The sequence below is a fragment of the Chiloscyllium plagiosum genome, chromosome 26 (genome assembly GCF_004010195.1).
Source record: "Chiloscyllium plagiosum isolate BGI_BamShark_2017 chromosome 26, ASM401019v2, whole genome shotgun sequence".
Lineage (NCBI taxonomy): Eukaryota > Metazoa > Chordata > Chondrichthyes > Orectolobiformes > Hemiscylliidae > Chiloscyllium > Chiloscyllium plagiosum.
The window spans coordinates 13,664,940-13,682,332 of record NC_057735.1 but is presented as its reverse complement, the minus strand read 5'-3'; the positions used below and the strand labels follow the sequence as shown (position 1 = coordinate 13,682,332).

At 43.0% G+C, this 17,393-nt stretch overlaps 1 protein-coding gene across 3 annotated transcripts in view; it reads left to right on the top strand.

Annotated features, from left to right (window-relative positions):
- Window positions 1–17,393, top strand: part of LOC122563109 (ubiquitin carboxyl-terminal hydrolase 49-like) — a 65,732-nt gene that overhangs the window by 35,219 nt on the left and 13,120 nt on the right. The gene's annotated exons all lie outside the window — the stretch shown is intronic.

Genomic DNA, 17,393 nt, shown 5'->3' with positions numbered 1-17,393 from the left:
TTGCTTCAAAGGGTGGTAAATCTACAGCATGCAGCAACTATGTCATAATTGGGATCTGTTTCAATTGAAGGCGATTCTTTAATCGAATTGTTTGATGAAACGGTCACAAAAGATTCTGTCAGAAATATGCACCCATGTTTTTGATGTAACTCCCTCTCAGGATAGAGATAGGATGTCTTTTATCGAATTGCCTTTGTGTCTTTTATTTGCTTCGCTGTGCTCATTTTATAATGGTCTGATCCAGCTGCTCCTCTAAATTCCCAAGGTATCCGCTAGAATACCTTTAGGTCAGCTCATTTACATTGCACGCTGCCCTACAGTCTACTGCAAAGTGAAACCCCAGCAGTATTAAATCTGAACATGTGTAAGTATGATGATTCAGGTCGGGCAATTGTGCACTTTATGCTTTTCCTACCCTATTTAAATAAACAGCAGCTTCCAAAAACAGCCCTGTACTGTGAATAAGACGCCGCCTGTGACTCCAGAGGCGCACAGCTTCACCTCAGCAGGTGGCTTCATTCCTGTCTCCAGGGGCAAGGTAGAGGAACAGGAATGGGCCAACCAGGAATTGGAACACTGTGTTCCTGAGTGTTGAACAGCTGTACCACACACTGTTCCTGCAAGAGCACTGCTCCAACATTGCTGCCACTGTCATCAGCATTGTTGCCATATATAAATATCATGAATTTAGAGGGAAGCTGTCATATTTTAAAATTGCTTCCACCATCATGCATTATGCAATATAATGAGCTTTCTTTTTGCGGAACTGGATTTTTGAGGTCGACATTGGAGGTATAATACTACAGGACCCACTAGCAAGAAGAAGCCCATGTTACCAGGGGTTTGAGGGTTTAAAAGATACTCGAGTATAGTTACCAGATTTTATTCTTATCTATTTAAACCTTCAGTGCAAGCAGTAAATTTCAACTGTGTTAGCAGAGGTTACAGTCTGAAAGATGAGCAAATATTTCCTTCAGAAGAAACATTTCCAAGAAAATCATCTTAGTGGGTTGTTGGGTCTATCCTTTCAATAGTGAGAAATATTGCATATCAATTTGAATTATAATCCAGATACAGACACTGTCTAATTTAGGATTTTGTCAAGATTTTAAAGAGGACAAAGCATGTAAATAAATAAGTCCAAAAAGTGATATCAGGAATTGTTTATCCAGTGTCCGATTGTTTGATACTTTTCATGTTTTGTTTGGTCACTCAAGGTACGAGAATATATTCCACAAAGTGGCTAGATGTGGGTTATGGGCCCCTTCCTGTGTGTCAGCCAAAACTGTGACTGCTAGTGGGTGTTTGTGTAGAACTGTAGAGCTGAATCTCTGCAAATCTTTGCATTGCTACATATGAATTGCAATGGGGCATTATTCAGCAGTTGGGAACAGAAACCCAGGCATTCTCCCAGATCAGAAACTTCGGTCAGTGGTCCCTCCCTGTGGCTCCTTCTGCACTTCATAGAACTAAGCATTGGCAGAAACCTGCGAGCAGGGTTCCATCTGGGCTTCAGGTGCTGCCTGTTGTAATGTGACAAGACAATGGACAGTGGAGTAGAGAAACATACCTCCATTTTTTCCTTTGAAATTTGTCTGCATGGGTAGTGTAAAAATATAACCAGCATTAGATTTGACAACAGATAGTAAGTTTACAGATGACACCAAAATTGGAGGTGTAGTGGACTGTGAAGAAGGTTACCTCAGATTACAACAGGATCTTGATCAGATGGGCCAATGGCTGAGAAGTGGCATATGGAGTTTAATTTAGATAAATGCGAGGTGCTGCATTTTGGGAAAGCAAATCTTAGCAGGACGTATACACTTAATGGTAAGGTCCGAAGAAGTGTTGCTGAAGAAAGAGACCTTGGAGTGCGGGTTCATAGCTCCCTGAAAGTGGAGTCTCTGGTAGATAGGCTAGTGAAGAAGGCGTTTGGTATGCTCTCCTTTATTGGTCAGAATATTGAGTATAGTAGTTTGGAGGTAATGTTGCGGCTGAATAGGATATTGGTTAGGCCGCTTTGGAATATTGTGTGCAATTCTGGTCTCCTTCCTATCTGAAAGATGTTGTAAAACTTGAAAATGTTCAGCAAAGATTTACAAGGATGTTGCCATGATTGGAGGATTTGAGCTATAGGGAGAGGCTGAACAGGCTGGGGCTGTTTTCCCTGGAGGCTGAGGGGTGACCTTAGAGATTTATAAAATCATGAGAGGCATGGATAGGATAAATCGAGAAAGTCTCTTTCCTGCGGTGGGGGAGCCCAGAACCAGAGTGCATAGGTTTAGGATGAGAGGGGAACAATATAAAAGAAACCTAAGAGGCAGCTTTTTCACATAGAGGGTGGTACGTGTATGGAATGAGCTACCAGAGGAAGTGGTGGAGGCTGGTACAATTGCAATATTTAAAAGGCATTTGGATAGGTATATGAATAGGAAGGGTTTGTAGGGATATGGGCCAGGTGTGGCAGATGGGACTAGATTGGTTGGGATATCTGGTCAGCATGGATGAGTTGGGCCACATTTACGTGCTGTACATCTATATGACTATATAACAGAAGTGAAGCTGGGTAATTGTGCTAATTCATAGCTGTGAATCCCCACGCACAAAATTTTAAATTCTCATCTGAACTTGTATCTCCTCCAAGCCTTTTTACTTCTCTATCCAATATTTGCCAACGTCCCAAGGACCTCCTGTTCCAAATCCTCTGTTACATACCCAGAGAAATTCAGTGCAGCCACCGTAGAAGGAATTTTTTTGTTTGTGCAAAGCAACATTTACAAACCACAGATACAGGGTAAAGGCAATGCTCCATTTTTAAGGTGCTGTGTTTTTGCCATACGTCCACACTGGATAGTCTGAAATCTAATGACCTTGCAAACCCTAAACTAATTTATTGGTGTGTGGCTTGCTCTAAGCAACTCTCAAATACCCCCTAGTGGCCATTGCAGGAGTAGCAATGACAAATGTAGATTTGGATTTCCTGCCCACCTGCAGCACACTTGTCAGAATCTGGAATCTGTAGGATGCTGGAATCTGTACTGAAAACAAAATAAAAAGCTTGCTTTCTCTCCGTGGATGCTGCCTGACCCACTGTGATCTCTAGCATTTTTTCAGAACTCTCTTGTAGTTTCCCTATGAAATTAAAGTCAAATGGAGGTGAAAAATCTAAAGTAAGGCAGAGAACATCTGAATTTTGAAACGCTACAGCTCAGGAGAAAGCTATCCAGTCCATCGTGCCACGTGTCATCTCTGAAAGAGCTGTCTGCTTGGTTTTACTCTTCGTCCTTCCCTTTAAACCCAGTATGGCTCTTGCAGGGGAAAACACTGTTATGATGTGGAGGAGTTCATGGTGAAGCCAGGATTTTGCATGTCACAGCCAACGTAATTTCAGGCTTCCATACTGGACTTCAAATTCGTTAGGTAGGATGTAACAGAATATGAAGAGCAGGAAAGTTTTTTAAAAAGCATATTATCTAAATGGTGAGAGTGTGTGCAGCTCTATGATGCAGAGAGATTTGGGTGTCAGAGATGTACAGCACGGAAACAGATTCTTCGGTCCAGCTTGTCCACGCCGACCAGATATCCCAACTCAATCTAGTACCATTTGCCAGCACTTAGTCCATTTCCCTGTAAACACTTCCTATTCATTATACCCATCCAGATGCCTTTTAAATGTTGCAATTGTACCAGCCTCCACCACTTCCTCCTGGCAGCTTGTTCCATACACGCACCACCCTCTGTGTGAAAACGTTGACCCTTAGGTCCCTTTTATATCTTTCCCTTCTCACCCTAAACCTATGCCCTCTAGTCCTGGACTCCCCCACCCCAGGGAAAAGACTTTGTCTATTTATCCTATCCATGCCCCTCATAATTTTGTAAACCTCTATAAGGTCACCCCTCAACCTCCCATGCTCCAGGGAAAACAGCCCCAGCGTTTTCATCCTCTCCCTATAGCTCAAATCCTCCAACCCTGGCAACATCCTTGTAAATATTTTCTGAACTGTTCCAGGTTTCACAACATCCTTCCAATGGGAAGGAGACCAGAATTACACGCAATATTCCAACCGTGAGCATGAATCACATAACGTTATAATGCAGGCACTGCAAGCAATTAGAAATGCTAATAAAGAAAATATAAGTTATCATGAGAGGAGCTGAACACTAAAGTGGGGAGGTTTATGCTGCAGTTATATAGAGGCACCAGTGAGAGCACATCGGGAGCATTCTGCACAGTATTGGCCACCTTCTTTAAGTACGTATAGAGGAACCTTGAATATCCAAACAACACGGGTGGGGTGTATTTTGTTTGGATAATCGAATGTTCGGTTAATCAAACAACAAATAACAGAGTTTAGCCAAACATTGGGATCTTGTAATCTTGTCCGGATAATCCAAAATTCGGATAATCAAATGCTTTCACCTGTTGAGGGGATTCTCTACAACATTGAGCCTCATCCGACTGCTGCTCAGACCTTGCACACACCAATCTTCACAGCTAAAAGAATTATGTTACGGGGATAGGAGCCACAGACTGGATTGCATTCCCTTGCAAATATGGCAGAGTAGGAAGATGATCTAATTGAGCTGTGTATGATTAAAAGCATTTGATAAGAGTAAATAAAGAGAAACTATTTCCCCTGATGCACAGTCTGGAACAAGGAGGCGTTACTTTAAAATTAGAGCTGGGTGATTCTGGGGCATTTTCAGGAAGCATAGCATTGTACCAGTGATAGTGGTAACCTAGAATTCTTAAAAGCTCTTGAGGCTGGGGATCAGTTAACATCTTGATGGTAAATTTTGTTAGGTAAGCGTATTGAGGTTTACAGAATTAAAGTGGGTAGATGGATTTGATACATACTTTTTCCTATCTGATGTTAAACCCTGGATAGGCAGTTGAAGGATGAAATGAGAGCCAGTCTTTTACTCCGCTTAGATTTATTCAGAAAGTGAAATATTACAAGTATATACCTGTTCAGAGGTGTTATTGCACACCTCTGGAGCAGGTGGGTCTTCAGTCTGGGCCTTCTAGCTCAGAGGGAGAGACCTCAAGAATTCTATGCAGTCACAATTATTACTGAAACCCAGAATTGAACCAAGACTTCTGGATCTTCAGTTGAACATTCTTCCCAACAGAGCTATTTCGCATGGAAACAGCATCTCAAGATATTTCTAATCAATGGAGATGTTATGATACACCGTTGGTGCAAATGGGACTCAATCCAAATCTCCTGGCTGAGAGGTAGGGACACTACTACTGCACCACAAGAGCCCATTAAGTATCCCTTCAAGTAACAACTAATCAATGTGCTCCATCTGCATATAGTTAACCATAATTGATATGTAATTAACATTGAGCCCCTCTTCCTGGTGTAAAATCATCTCTCCTGCAGTTTTGACAATTTACCTGCTTGTTATTTTGATTTGTGCTAAAGTGGGCCGTCTTCACAACTCAACGTCACATGATGCCTCTGTATTCAGTATTACCTGTGAATGGCACAATGTTCCCCTTAGCCTCATTTCACGTTTCCTTATATCTAAAACTTTGAGTGGCCCCAAGTTATTAAGAATTTTTTTTTATCGGTCTAATTATAAAAGTTAGTTTCATCTCTTCAGCCTTCTGTCCATCAGGAAAACCTTGAAAAAACTTTTTACCTTTAAACAGGATAGGCAAACCCACAACTTACATTTGAGATGTTGCAGTAAGTTTAAATTCATCAGATGGCCAGAACATCACTCCAATACTCCTTCTACTGAAGAATATTTACATAGGGAAATTCCTGATGAAATTTAATGCAGGGAATTTTAAAATGATGCATGTTGGTAGGATGAATAAGGGCACACGATGTAATAGGAGAAAGTGAGGTCTGCAAATGCTGGAGATCAGAGTGGAGATCACACGATGTAATATAAAGGGTGCAATTCTAAAGCGAGTGCAGGAGAAGAGACCTTTGGGGCTGTGTTTGCATAAATCGCTAATGGTGGCTGACCAACTTGGGAGAGTGATTAAAATGACAAATTGGATCGTGGGCTTTATAAACAGACCTAAAATATGAAAGAAAGGATCTTCTTATGAAATTAAAGTAGAAAATGCTAGAAATATACAGCAGATCTGGTGGCATTTGTGAAGGAAGGAACAGGGTTAATTTTTCAGGTCTTTCATCAGAACATATGGAGTTTTGATAAATGTTTTATAAGACTAGGTTTTTGCCTTTAATTGTGTTATTCTGCCTAATTCTAGGTACTATATTTTTGTAAGAATTTGTAGGCTTCAGATACATGGATTGGATAAGTTGGGATTGGCTGCCTTAAGAGATGTGGAAAGGAGCTGAAAATGTGTTGCTGGAAAAGCGCAGCAGGTCAGGCAGCAACCAAGGAGCAGGAGAATCGACATTTCGGGCATGAGCCCTTCAGGAATGAGGAAAGTGTGCCAAGCAGGCTAAGATAAAAGATGTGGAAAGGAGACTTGATAGAAGTATTCAAAATCACAAGGTAACTGGACAGCTGCAGATAGAAACTGTTCCCACTGGTGGAAGGGTCAAGAGGGCACCGATTTTAAGGTGATTAACAAAAGGAAAACACAGCATGGAGTGAGTGTTTAGTGTCTCGAATGTGCTGCATCCGTATTTGTTGGAGGAGGATTGAATAGTCACTTTCAAACGGGAATTCATAAGCACCTGATGGGAGAAATTTAGAGGACAATGGGGAATGGGCAGAGCAGTATCATTGGTTGAGTTGCTGTTGCAGAGAGCTGACATGGACATGCTGGGATGAACTATTCTATAGTTCCATAACAATGTAATCTTCCCTCATTCCCCTAACTTTTTCAAATGCTGACTAGTGAATGTAATGTGAAGAAACATTTTTAACCAACCTTCACAAAGGTAATTTACTTAAGTTCAGTTGAAGTGAAAATAATAACTTAATTTCTGTCGCAAAACGCTGATCACTAAAAGTTGCCGTTTAGAAAGTTTCACCATGTCATTGACATTCCCTCTTTGCTGCCGGGCCAGGTGTGTGTGTGTGCACCTATCAGAAATGCCATGCAGACAATAAACAGTCCATGTAAATAAAAACAGAAAATGCTGGAGAAACTGAGCAGGTCTGCTCCAAAGAATCACACCAGACCCAAAATGTTGCTTTTCTCTCTCCACAGATGTTGCCAGACTAGAGTTTCTCCAGCATTTTTATTGCAGATTTCCAACATTCACAGTATTTTGCTTTTAAGCAGACCTTGTATTGTATGTGCAAGGATCTCTTTAAACTGGGGTTGGTTGGTGTTAAGTTTAAACTGATCTCTAACAGCTCTGTGACCCCTTTAAGTGCATTTCTTTTCTTAATGTCAGTGAGAGTGTCCTAATAGACTTCTCGCTTGAGGCCTGATTGCTACAAAAAAAGCGCCTGTGAATAAGTAAATATTTCTCCCCTCCCCATACAACTCTTGTACTCCCTCATGCATAAAAAAATCTGTTCACTCTGTGCTCTCCCAGAATTTGAGGCATTCAAATGGGACTCTCAGCAGGAAACAGTTTGGGTATCACTGCTTTCAGATGTCTGCTGTTGTGTACATGCTAAAGAGATTGTGCAGTGTGAGAAATGAGCCGTGCACAGCTTGGGGAATTTTGAAGGAACTATGAACAGCACATGACTAAAGAAAAGGAAAATTTTGGGTTTAGACAGTACAGATTGATCTACGGTAAATGGCTGAAATTTCCTCTTGCACTGGCATTTCTTTAACTGTTACATAATTGAACTAAGAACTTAATATTTTAGTTTTACAAAATACATTCGGTTGGCAATTAAATTCTCTGATCTATCAATCCTCTGGAATTAAACAAAACTCAAGCTCTTGCTTTTGTTATTTTCAGTGATCATCCTAAATTAATAGCATATTCATACACGCTGAAGAAGGGCTTATGCCCGAAACGTCGATTCTCCTGTTCCTTGGATGCTGTCTGACCTGCTGCGCTTTTCCAGCAACACATTTTCAGCTCTGATCTCCAGCATCTGCAGTCCTCACTTTCTCCTTGAGCATATTCATACAAACAAACAAATTAGGAGCCTGAGTAGGCCATTCGGTCCCTTTGAGCCTGCACTACTGTTTAATGATAGAGTGGCTGATCTGATTGTGGCCTCAACTCTACTTTCCTGCCTACCCATGATATCCTTTGTTAGTCAGGAATCAGTCAACCTTTGCCTTAAAAATATTCAACCACCCCCAACCTCCGCACCCCTTGAGAGAAAAATGTCCAAAGATTTGCTACCCTTGGAAGTGAGACATTTTTCCCCCATCAGTCTTGGATGAGCAACCCTTTATTTTTAGTGTCCCCTAGTTCGAGTGTCTCCCACAAGGGGAAATATCTTTTCAGTATCCACCCTGTCAGGATTTTCTTTAAGATCACCTCTCGTTTTTGTAAACTCCAACAGGTGCAGGCCCAGTCTGTCCAAATTTTCTTCATATGGTAACGTCCTTATCTCAGGTATCCATTAAATGAGTGGTCTCTGAACTGCTTCAAATGTCCTTTCTTTGAGATGCAAAAACTGTAAGGTGTACTCTAAATTGTCACAGAGCATCCCAATTTTACATCAGATTCCCCTTGCAATAGACAGTAGCATTCCATTTGCCCTAATCACCTGCTGTACCTGCATACAAACCTTTTGTAATTTAAGTAACTGGACACCCTAATCTCTGTCCCTTAGAGTTCTGCAGTCTCTCTCTTTAAATAATGTACTGTTTTTCTATTCTTCCAGGCAAAGTAGATAAGTTCATGTTTTCCCACATTATGCTCCATTTGCCCAATGTTCACTGATAGACCTAAGCTATTTGTATCTCATTGCAGAATCCTTGTGTCTTCTTCATTACTTAGTTTCCTCTATCTTTGTGCCATCAGCAAAAGTTAGTATCCAGATATTTGGTTCCTTCATCCTGAATTGATATACTTTTGTAGGTAATTGAGGTCCCAGCCAATCATCGATGTCCATGTCCCACAAATGAATAATTTTAAAAAAAATTCCTGTGCACCCCTCTTGTCAGATTCTGCAAAACTGTAAATGGCAGTTATTCATGCTTATTCTTTGTTTCCTGTTCATCAATTTTCTATCCCAGCTAATACATTAACTCCTGGGCCTTGAGATCTTTCTTTGAATAGTTAGATCTGTGGTGCCTTATAAATGCTTGCTGGAAATTGCATCCAGGGGTTCTGTTTATCCACATTGTTGGTAGCAAATTAGTCAAACATGATTTCCCTTCCACCAAATTATGTTGACTCTGCCTGATTGCATTCAGAATTTTCAGCTATAGCCTCTTTAACAATAGATTCCTGTATTTTTCCCAATGACCAATATTAGACTAGCCAACCTGTAGTTTCTTACTATTTTTCTCCTTCCTTAATTAGGAGTGTTACACTCACTATTTCCCATCTGATGGGACGACTTTAAAGTCTCGGGAATTCTGCAAGATTAAAAGCAAAGTGTCTTTTATCTCAACAGCCACTTATTAGACCCTTTGGTGAAGTGTCTCAGGACGTGGGAGTTTGTAGGCTTTTAGTTGTAATAATTTTCTCAGTACCCTTGCTCTGGCAGTTGTAATTGTTTTGAGTTCCTCACTGTCTTTCACCTTTTCTTTTCCACACCTCACCTCGAGGAGTGAATCTGTCTTGCATCCTTGCTGAAGTAAAATCCCAAAATTGCAGACAGTGTTCCCCTCTGGTATAATGATTTATCTGTATTGGTTCAAAATTAACTCTTTGTTTTCCCATTCTATGATCATACTAATAAAATAACTCTCTATGGTATTTTCAAAGCTTGTCAACTTATCTGTCACTTTTAAATGTTTGTGTTTCTGAATTCTCCTTTTAAACCTGTAACATAACCAACTGTCATTACTCAGTACATCCTGTTCTTTGTTTTGTCGTAATGGTAAGCCTGTTCTTTGATTCTCGGTATCTTTTTTACTGACCATATTTCCCCTGCAAACCATTTTTTAAAAAATTTACCTTCCCGTTTTAAGCCTTATTTTTAAATATGCTGTGATCATCTGGGAAAATTTAGTGCTTGCTGTATCAAGCATGATAAGGTTGGATTTAAATCCTGTCAGTCCCCAAGGTGAACTGGGGCTGTGATACATCAGGCTAATTGTAGCATAGGAGTGTATCTGTTTTCCTTGCATCCCGTCAGTGAAATGTAGCTTCAGTTGAGAAAGGCAGCAGCATATCACTGAGGCATCCAGGTTTTAAGTCCATGCTGATTTCGCCAGTAGTCTAGATAAAATGAAAGAGATGCAGTTGTCCTTGATTTCTCTCTCTCTCTTTGAGGAGGAGGAGCGTCAATTCTGGTCACTGCTTGTCATCACTGTGCAGTGATCACTGTTTGCAATGTGACAGAATTGGATTAGGTTAAGATTGAGCTTGGCTTTTGCAGTTATACAAGAACCTTCCAACTTCTCAGTCTAATCTCCTTTGAAGAACAGCTGAAGTTAGGTTGAGGTACTAGCACATAACCAGCAACTGTGGAACTGTCACATGAGAGAAAACCATGGGTTTTTTTTAAAGTAGATAACGTTTTGTCCTTTAAAATGGAAAGATTAATGTGTGAGCCTACCTGATTGCTGTGTAAAAGTCATTATGAAGTACTTATTGATTTTTGGCACTGTTAATAGAGAAGTGCTATTAGATTGCTTAATCAAACTAGGGTAGACAGGGAGGAGGCTGGAAGAACACACCAAGCCAGGCAGCATCAGGTGGTAGAGAAGTTGACGTTTTGGGTGTAACCCTTCTTCAGGATTGGAGGTGGGTGTAGGGGGAGCTGCAGATAAAAGGGGAGGTGGGGCCAGCATGGTGAAGTGGAGATAGACAGATAGATGGTAAGATCTGGTTGGTCCGTGGGAGGAATGAATCCAGTTGGCTGCAGAGAGGAGGGAATGGGCTGGGAAGGGAGGGAGTCGGGGAATGGGAATGAAGGTTATTTGAAATTGAGGAATTCCATATTGAGTCCTCCGAGTTGTAGGCTGCCCAGGCGGAGGATGAGGTGTTGTTCCTCCAGTTTGTGGTTTGGTTCGTTGTGGCACTGGAGGAAGCCAAGGATAGTCATGTTGGAAAGGGAATGGGAAGGGGATTTAAAATGGATGGTGATTGGGAGGTCTGGTTGGCCCCTGCGGGCCCAGCTGAGATGCTCGGCGAACTATTCCCTAAGTTTACGTTTGGTCTTCCTGATGTAGAGAAAACCACATCGGGAGTACCTGATGCGCGGCCAGGCAGTGGTAGTCTGGCGACAAAGGCGGGGCAGGGGTAGTCTTATGATGTGGAAGCCAAATGCCAACTCTCCAACACCATGTCCTATCTCCCCCTTGCCCACGATCCCACCATGACCCATCATGCCAAAATCACTCGCACTGTCCGTGTCCTCTCCTCACCACTGCCTCCAAATTCAGTCCCCCAGCCCCACACTGTCCAGTTCTACCTGCTCCCCAAGATCCACAAGCCCAACTACCCTGGTCATCCCATCGTCTCAGCATGCTCCTGCCCCAGTGAACTCATCTTGTCCTACCTTGACTCCATCCTCTTCCCCCTTGGTTCAGGGTCTTCCCACCTACATCTGCGATACCAACTATGTCTTCCATCTCCTCAGTAACTTCCAGTTCCCCGGCCCCCAGCACTTTACCTTCACTGTGGATGTGCAGTCCTTATACATGTCCAGGCCCTCTGCTTCTTCCTTTCCAACAGATCCATCCCGTCCCACTCCTCCAATACCCTCCTCCACCTCATTGAACTAATCCTCACCCTCAACAACATTTCCTTCAACTCCTCCCATTTCCTCCAAATCCAGACTGGCCGTGGGCACCCAGCCAAGCCTGCCTCTTTGTCGGCTATGTTGAACAATCCCTTTTCAGAACCGACATAGGCACTGTGCCTCAGCTCTTCCGCCGTTACATCGATGACTGTATCGGTGCAGCGTTCTGCACCCAGGCTGAACTGGAGCAGTTCAACTTCGCCCACAACTTCCACCCTCAAATTCACTTGGTCCATCTCGGACACCTCCCTCCCCTTCCTTGACCTCTCCATTTCCATCTCCGGTGACCGTCTCCTGGCAGACATTTATTACAAACCCACAGACTCCTGTAACTACCTGGACGACACCTCCTCCCACCCAGTATCCTGCAAGAACTCTATTCTGTTCTCCCAATTGCTCTGCCTCTGCCACATCTGTTCAGATGAGGAGACATTCCTCTCCCGAGCATCCCAGATGTCACCTTTTTTTAGATTACTTAGTGTGGAAACAGGCCCTTCGGCCCAACAAGTCCACACTGACCCTCCGAAGAGCAACCCACCCAGACCCATTTACCCTTTACCTAACACTACGGGCAATTTAGCATGGCTAATTCACCTAACCTGCACATTTTTTTTGGACTGTGGGAGGAAACCGGAGCACCCGGAAGAAACCCACGCAGACACAGGGAGAATGTGCAAACTCGACACAGACAGTTGCCTGAGGCGGGAATTGAACCTGGGTCTCTGGTGCTGTGAGGCAACATTGCTAACCACTGTGCCACCGTGCCGCCCACCTATTTTGAACAACGTGCTTTTTCTCCCTCTATCATGTAGATAACCCTCCACTGCACCACCTCCATTCCCTGTTCCACTTCTCTTAAATCCTCTCCAAACACAATAAAGACAAAGTCCCCCTTGTCCTCACCTGCCACTCCACTAGTCTCTGCATCCAACGCATCAACCTTCCACCAACTCCAATTAGACCTCACCACCAAGAACATCTTCCCTCCCCACTCCTCTTTGCCTTCTGCAAGGACTGTTCCTTGGGTCGAAATCGCTTGGTTAGTGCTACACTCCCGACCAAGGCGCCCCCCACCACTGAACCCCTGGTTCCTCAGCCTGCATCCAGGAAAGATGTAAAACCTGTTGGCACGCCATCCCCCTCACCTCCAAACAGTCCTTTCAGGTGAGACAGAGGTTCACCTGCCTCTCTTCCAACCTAGTTTACTGTAACGGTGGAAGAGCTGAGGCACAGTGCCTATGTAAGTTCTGAAAAGGGACTGTTCAACATAGCCCGACAAAGAGGCAGGCTTGGCTGGGTGCCCACGGCCAGTCCTGGATTTGGAGGAAATGGGAGGAGTTGAAGGAAATGTTGTTGAGGGTGAGGATTAGTTCAATCAGGTGCTCCCAGTGTGGTCTTCTCGACATCAGGGAGACCAAACATAAACTTAGGGAATGGGTCGCTAAGCATCTGAGCCAGGCCTGTAGTGGCTGAATGGACCTCCCAGCTCCGCCCATTTTAATTCTCCTTCCTCTCCCTTTCCAACATGACCATCCTTTGGCCTCCTCCATTGCTACAACAAACCAAACCACAAATTGGAGGAACAATACCTTATCTTCCACCTGGGCAGCCTACAGTCTGGAGGACTCAACATTGAGTCCCCAGCACCCCCTATAACCTCCCCCAGCCCTGAAGAAGGGTTACACCCGAAATGGCGACTTCTCCACTTCCTAATGTTGCCTGGCTTGCTGTGTTCTTCCAGCCTCTTGCCTATCTACTTTGAATTCCAGCATCTGCAGTTGTTTTGTCTCTAATCAAACTAGGGCTCCATGCACTTGCAGTCAAGTGCACAAATCAATCAACTACAAACAGGTGTTTTTAACTGACAGGTTGTGATCAGTTATAAACCAGTTGTTTGGACCAGTGCTGGGTGTAACCTCAGTTGTATTCAAACTGGAGAGTTCAATTGCATTGTCATAAGCACAGGTTCGTTACCTTGGTGAGTGAGGAGGTGCTGTTGAAACATGGTTAAAAATCGCACAATACCATGTTATAATCCAACCGGTTTATTTGGAAGCATTAGCTTCCATCAGGTAGAAGGAGCAGCACTGCGAAAGCTTGTACTTCCAATTAAACCTGTTGGACTCCAACCTGCTGTTGTGTGATTTTTAACTTTGTACACCCCAGTCCAACACCAGCACCTCCAAATCTATTAAAACATGTTTACTTGTTTACAGAGTTAGATGATCTCAGCCAGTGGAACAGTTGCCCTGAGTTCTCTTTGGCAAAAGCACCCAAACATCTATTATTCAGCTCCATGGGGACAAATTACTGCAGAAGCAGTAATCTGTACTGAAAAGAAAAAATGCTGGATATCATAGCAGGTTAGACAGCCTCCATGGAGAGAGCAAGCTAATGTTTCTAGTCTAAATAACTCTTTCATCAACTGAAGTGAATTGTGGTGGGGATAGCATTTATGCTGTAGTTTGAGAGGGGTGTGGGATGCTGATGGAGAAAAGGTGTTGATAGTGCAGATTAAATGATTGGAATGTGAAAATGGCAGAACAATAGTGTGTCTCCTGCTAGACTTGAAAGGACAGTAAGTGGGATGGGAGGGGAGGGGAGCACATGATAAAAAGCTAAAAGAAAGGGAAGAAATGAGAATTGGCTCATTTTAGCTCTAACAAAGAGTCATCTCAACTCGAAACGTTAGCCTGCTGTCTCTTCGTGAATGCTATCTGACTCACTGATCTCCGGCACACTGACACCCCTCCCTTCCACATAAATGCTGTACCCTCCACAATTCAGTCTTATTCAGTTCCATTTTTTTGAAAGTATGTGGCCCCAATATCAACAAAGAATGTGATCTGGGCATTTTTTCTCTTGTGCGGCACCTGTCGAGATATGCATTTATGTAACATGAACTCCAGAACTAGAGGGCATAGGTTTAGGGTGAGAGGGGAAAGATATAAAAGGGACCTAAGGGGCAACTTTTTCACACAGAGGGTGGTGCGTGTATGGAATGAGCTGCCAGAGGAAGTGGTGGAGGATGGTACAATTGCAACATTTAAGAGGCATTTGGATGGGTATATGAATAGGAAGGGTTTGGAGGGATATGGGCCAGGTATTGGCAGGTGGGACTAGATTGGGTTGGGATATCTAGTTGGCATGGATGGTTTAGACCGAAGGGTCTGTTTCCATGCTGTATATCTCTATGACTCATCTTTAATGTTGTAAAAATGTCCCAAGGTGCTTCACAGGATCATTATCAAACAAGAGTTTGGTGCTGAGCACATGAGAGAATTTGGGATTGGCAACCAAATGCTCAGTCAGAGGTTGGGTTTTCAGGAGTGCCTTAGAGAGATTGTGAAGCTTGAAGCTTCAGAAGATTATAGAACTGGGATTACAACTGGTTTGAGGAGAAAGTGAGGACTGCAGATGCTGGAAATCAGAGCTGAAAATGTGTTGCTGGAAAAGCGCAGCAGGTCAGGCAGCATCCAAGGAACAGGAGAATCGACGTTTCGAGCATAAGCCCTTCTTCAGCCATTCCTGAAGATTCTCCTGTTCCTTGGATGCTGCCTGACCTGCTGCGCTTTTCCAGCAACACATTTTCAGCTTACAAGTGGTTTGTCCTACCAACCTAATAATGGATACTTGGTTAACTGTCATCACATGAGGCACTGTCTTCAACAGCAGAAGTGGGGAAAAAAACAATTGTACCACTGAAGTTAAAATGGAAAATGCTGAGGAAAAGAACGCCCAGGAGGTTGTGCTGAGTTTATTTCTCACATTTTCTTTTTTATTTCAGTTTTCCATCCCATCATAATCTGCTTTTTTTTAAATTTGTACCACTGAATTTGTAACAAATTACTAGAGAAACTCAGTAGATCTGGCAGCATCTGTGGAAAGAAAGCAGAGTTAAAGTTTCAAGTCCAGTGACTACTTTATCCGCAGTTCATCTTTTATTCATGTGGCCGTGATGAGGAGGTGCCAGTGTTGTACTGGGGTGGGCAAAGTTAAAAATCATACAACACTAGGTTATAGTCCAACAGGTTTATTTGGAAGTATTAACTTTCAAAGGGCTGCTCCTTTGTCAGGTAGTGAGTGGGGCAGGATCATAGGAGACAGAATTTATAACACACGATCATAGTGTCATACAACTGTTACAATATATTGAACAAACCTAGATTCCTGTTAAGTCTTTGAGTCAGACTGGTTCTATTTCCAAAGTAGGAATTTACAACATGTCACATGGATTGACTGCCTACAGATTGTGTTTTTTGAGCAAAATAGAATGTGCCTGAATATATGCTGTGCTGTTCCAGCAATAAAGTTTCAACTTTGATCTCCAGCATCTGCAGACCTCACTTTCTCCTCGAAGTCTTTGAGTCAGACTGGTTCTATTTCCAAAGTAGGAATTTACAACATGTCACATGGATTGATTGCCTACAGATTGTGTTTTTTGAGCAAAATAGAATGTGCCTGAATATATAATTTTGCAAATGCAAATTCACCCCATAGGTGGGGGGGGGTGTATGTGTATGCGTGCGTGCATGCATGTGCGGGGGACCATGTGTGTGTGTTTGGGAGAATGTGAGTTTGTGCGTGCATGTGTGGTAGTGTGCATGAGTGTGACAGTATAAGCCTGTGAGAGTATGAGAGCGTGGGGGGCGCATGTCTGGGTGTGTATATGTGTGCTTGTGTGAGAGTGTATATAGTGTCGTGGGGTCACCTGGACCCCAGGTCCCAGTTGAGGCCACTCTCATGGATGTCAAAGTTGGCTATCAGCTTCTGCTAGACCACTCTGCATTGTTGCATATCCTGAAGTCCACCTTAGAGGACGGTCACCTGAAGATCCGAGGCTGAGTGTCCCTGCCTGCTGAAGTGTTCCCCGACTGGAAGGGAACACCTCTGTCTGGCAATTGTTGCGTGGTGTCCATTCATGCATTGTCATGCGTCTGCTTCGTCTCTCCAATGTACCAGGCCTCGGTGCATCTTTGCCTGCACTGTATGGACGTTTTCCGAATCTCACGAGCACCAGCCTTGTATATGGTTTATTTAAATGGCAGTGTTTGTGGATTTATTTTGTGTTAAACTGAAGAAACTGGTACACTAATTGTCATGACATATTTTAAATATGTTTGTTAGTGCATGCTGTTAGTGAAAGCGTATCATTTTGTCTGTATGTGTAGTGACTCAGAACAGCAAGATGTGGGCTTGTACCAGTGTGCTCATCTTGGGAGATTCAGCTGGAGAGCAAGTCACCTGAGACATCTTTTTTTTTACATATTCTTCAGCAGGACTGAGTTTACACAAGTTATCAGTGGTGGAAAGGGACCTCCTCCAGCTGAGGAATGAAGGAGAAAAAGAAATGAATTTAGCAGCAGACCTCTAAAGATCTGACCATTTATTGCAAGGTTAGATTTGAATGTCAAATTAGTCAGTCAGTTAATCATCTGGATATCTTGAACCTTAAAAGAGGTTATCCACAGACATGTTAAGCTATTCCAAGGTGGGGATTTAATTATGAACTTAAATTAGTAAATGAACTGTTGTCTCAATTAGAAGTAACCCCTTTCATATGAACATTCTCAGTTACTTTGTCCTCATAGTGCCTGTGTCTTTCTCTG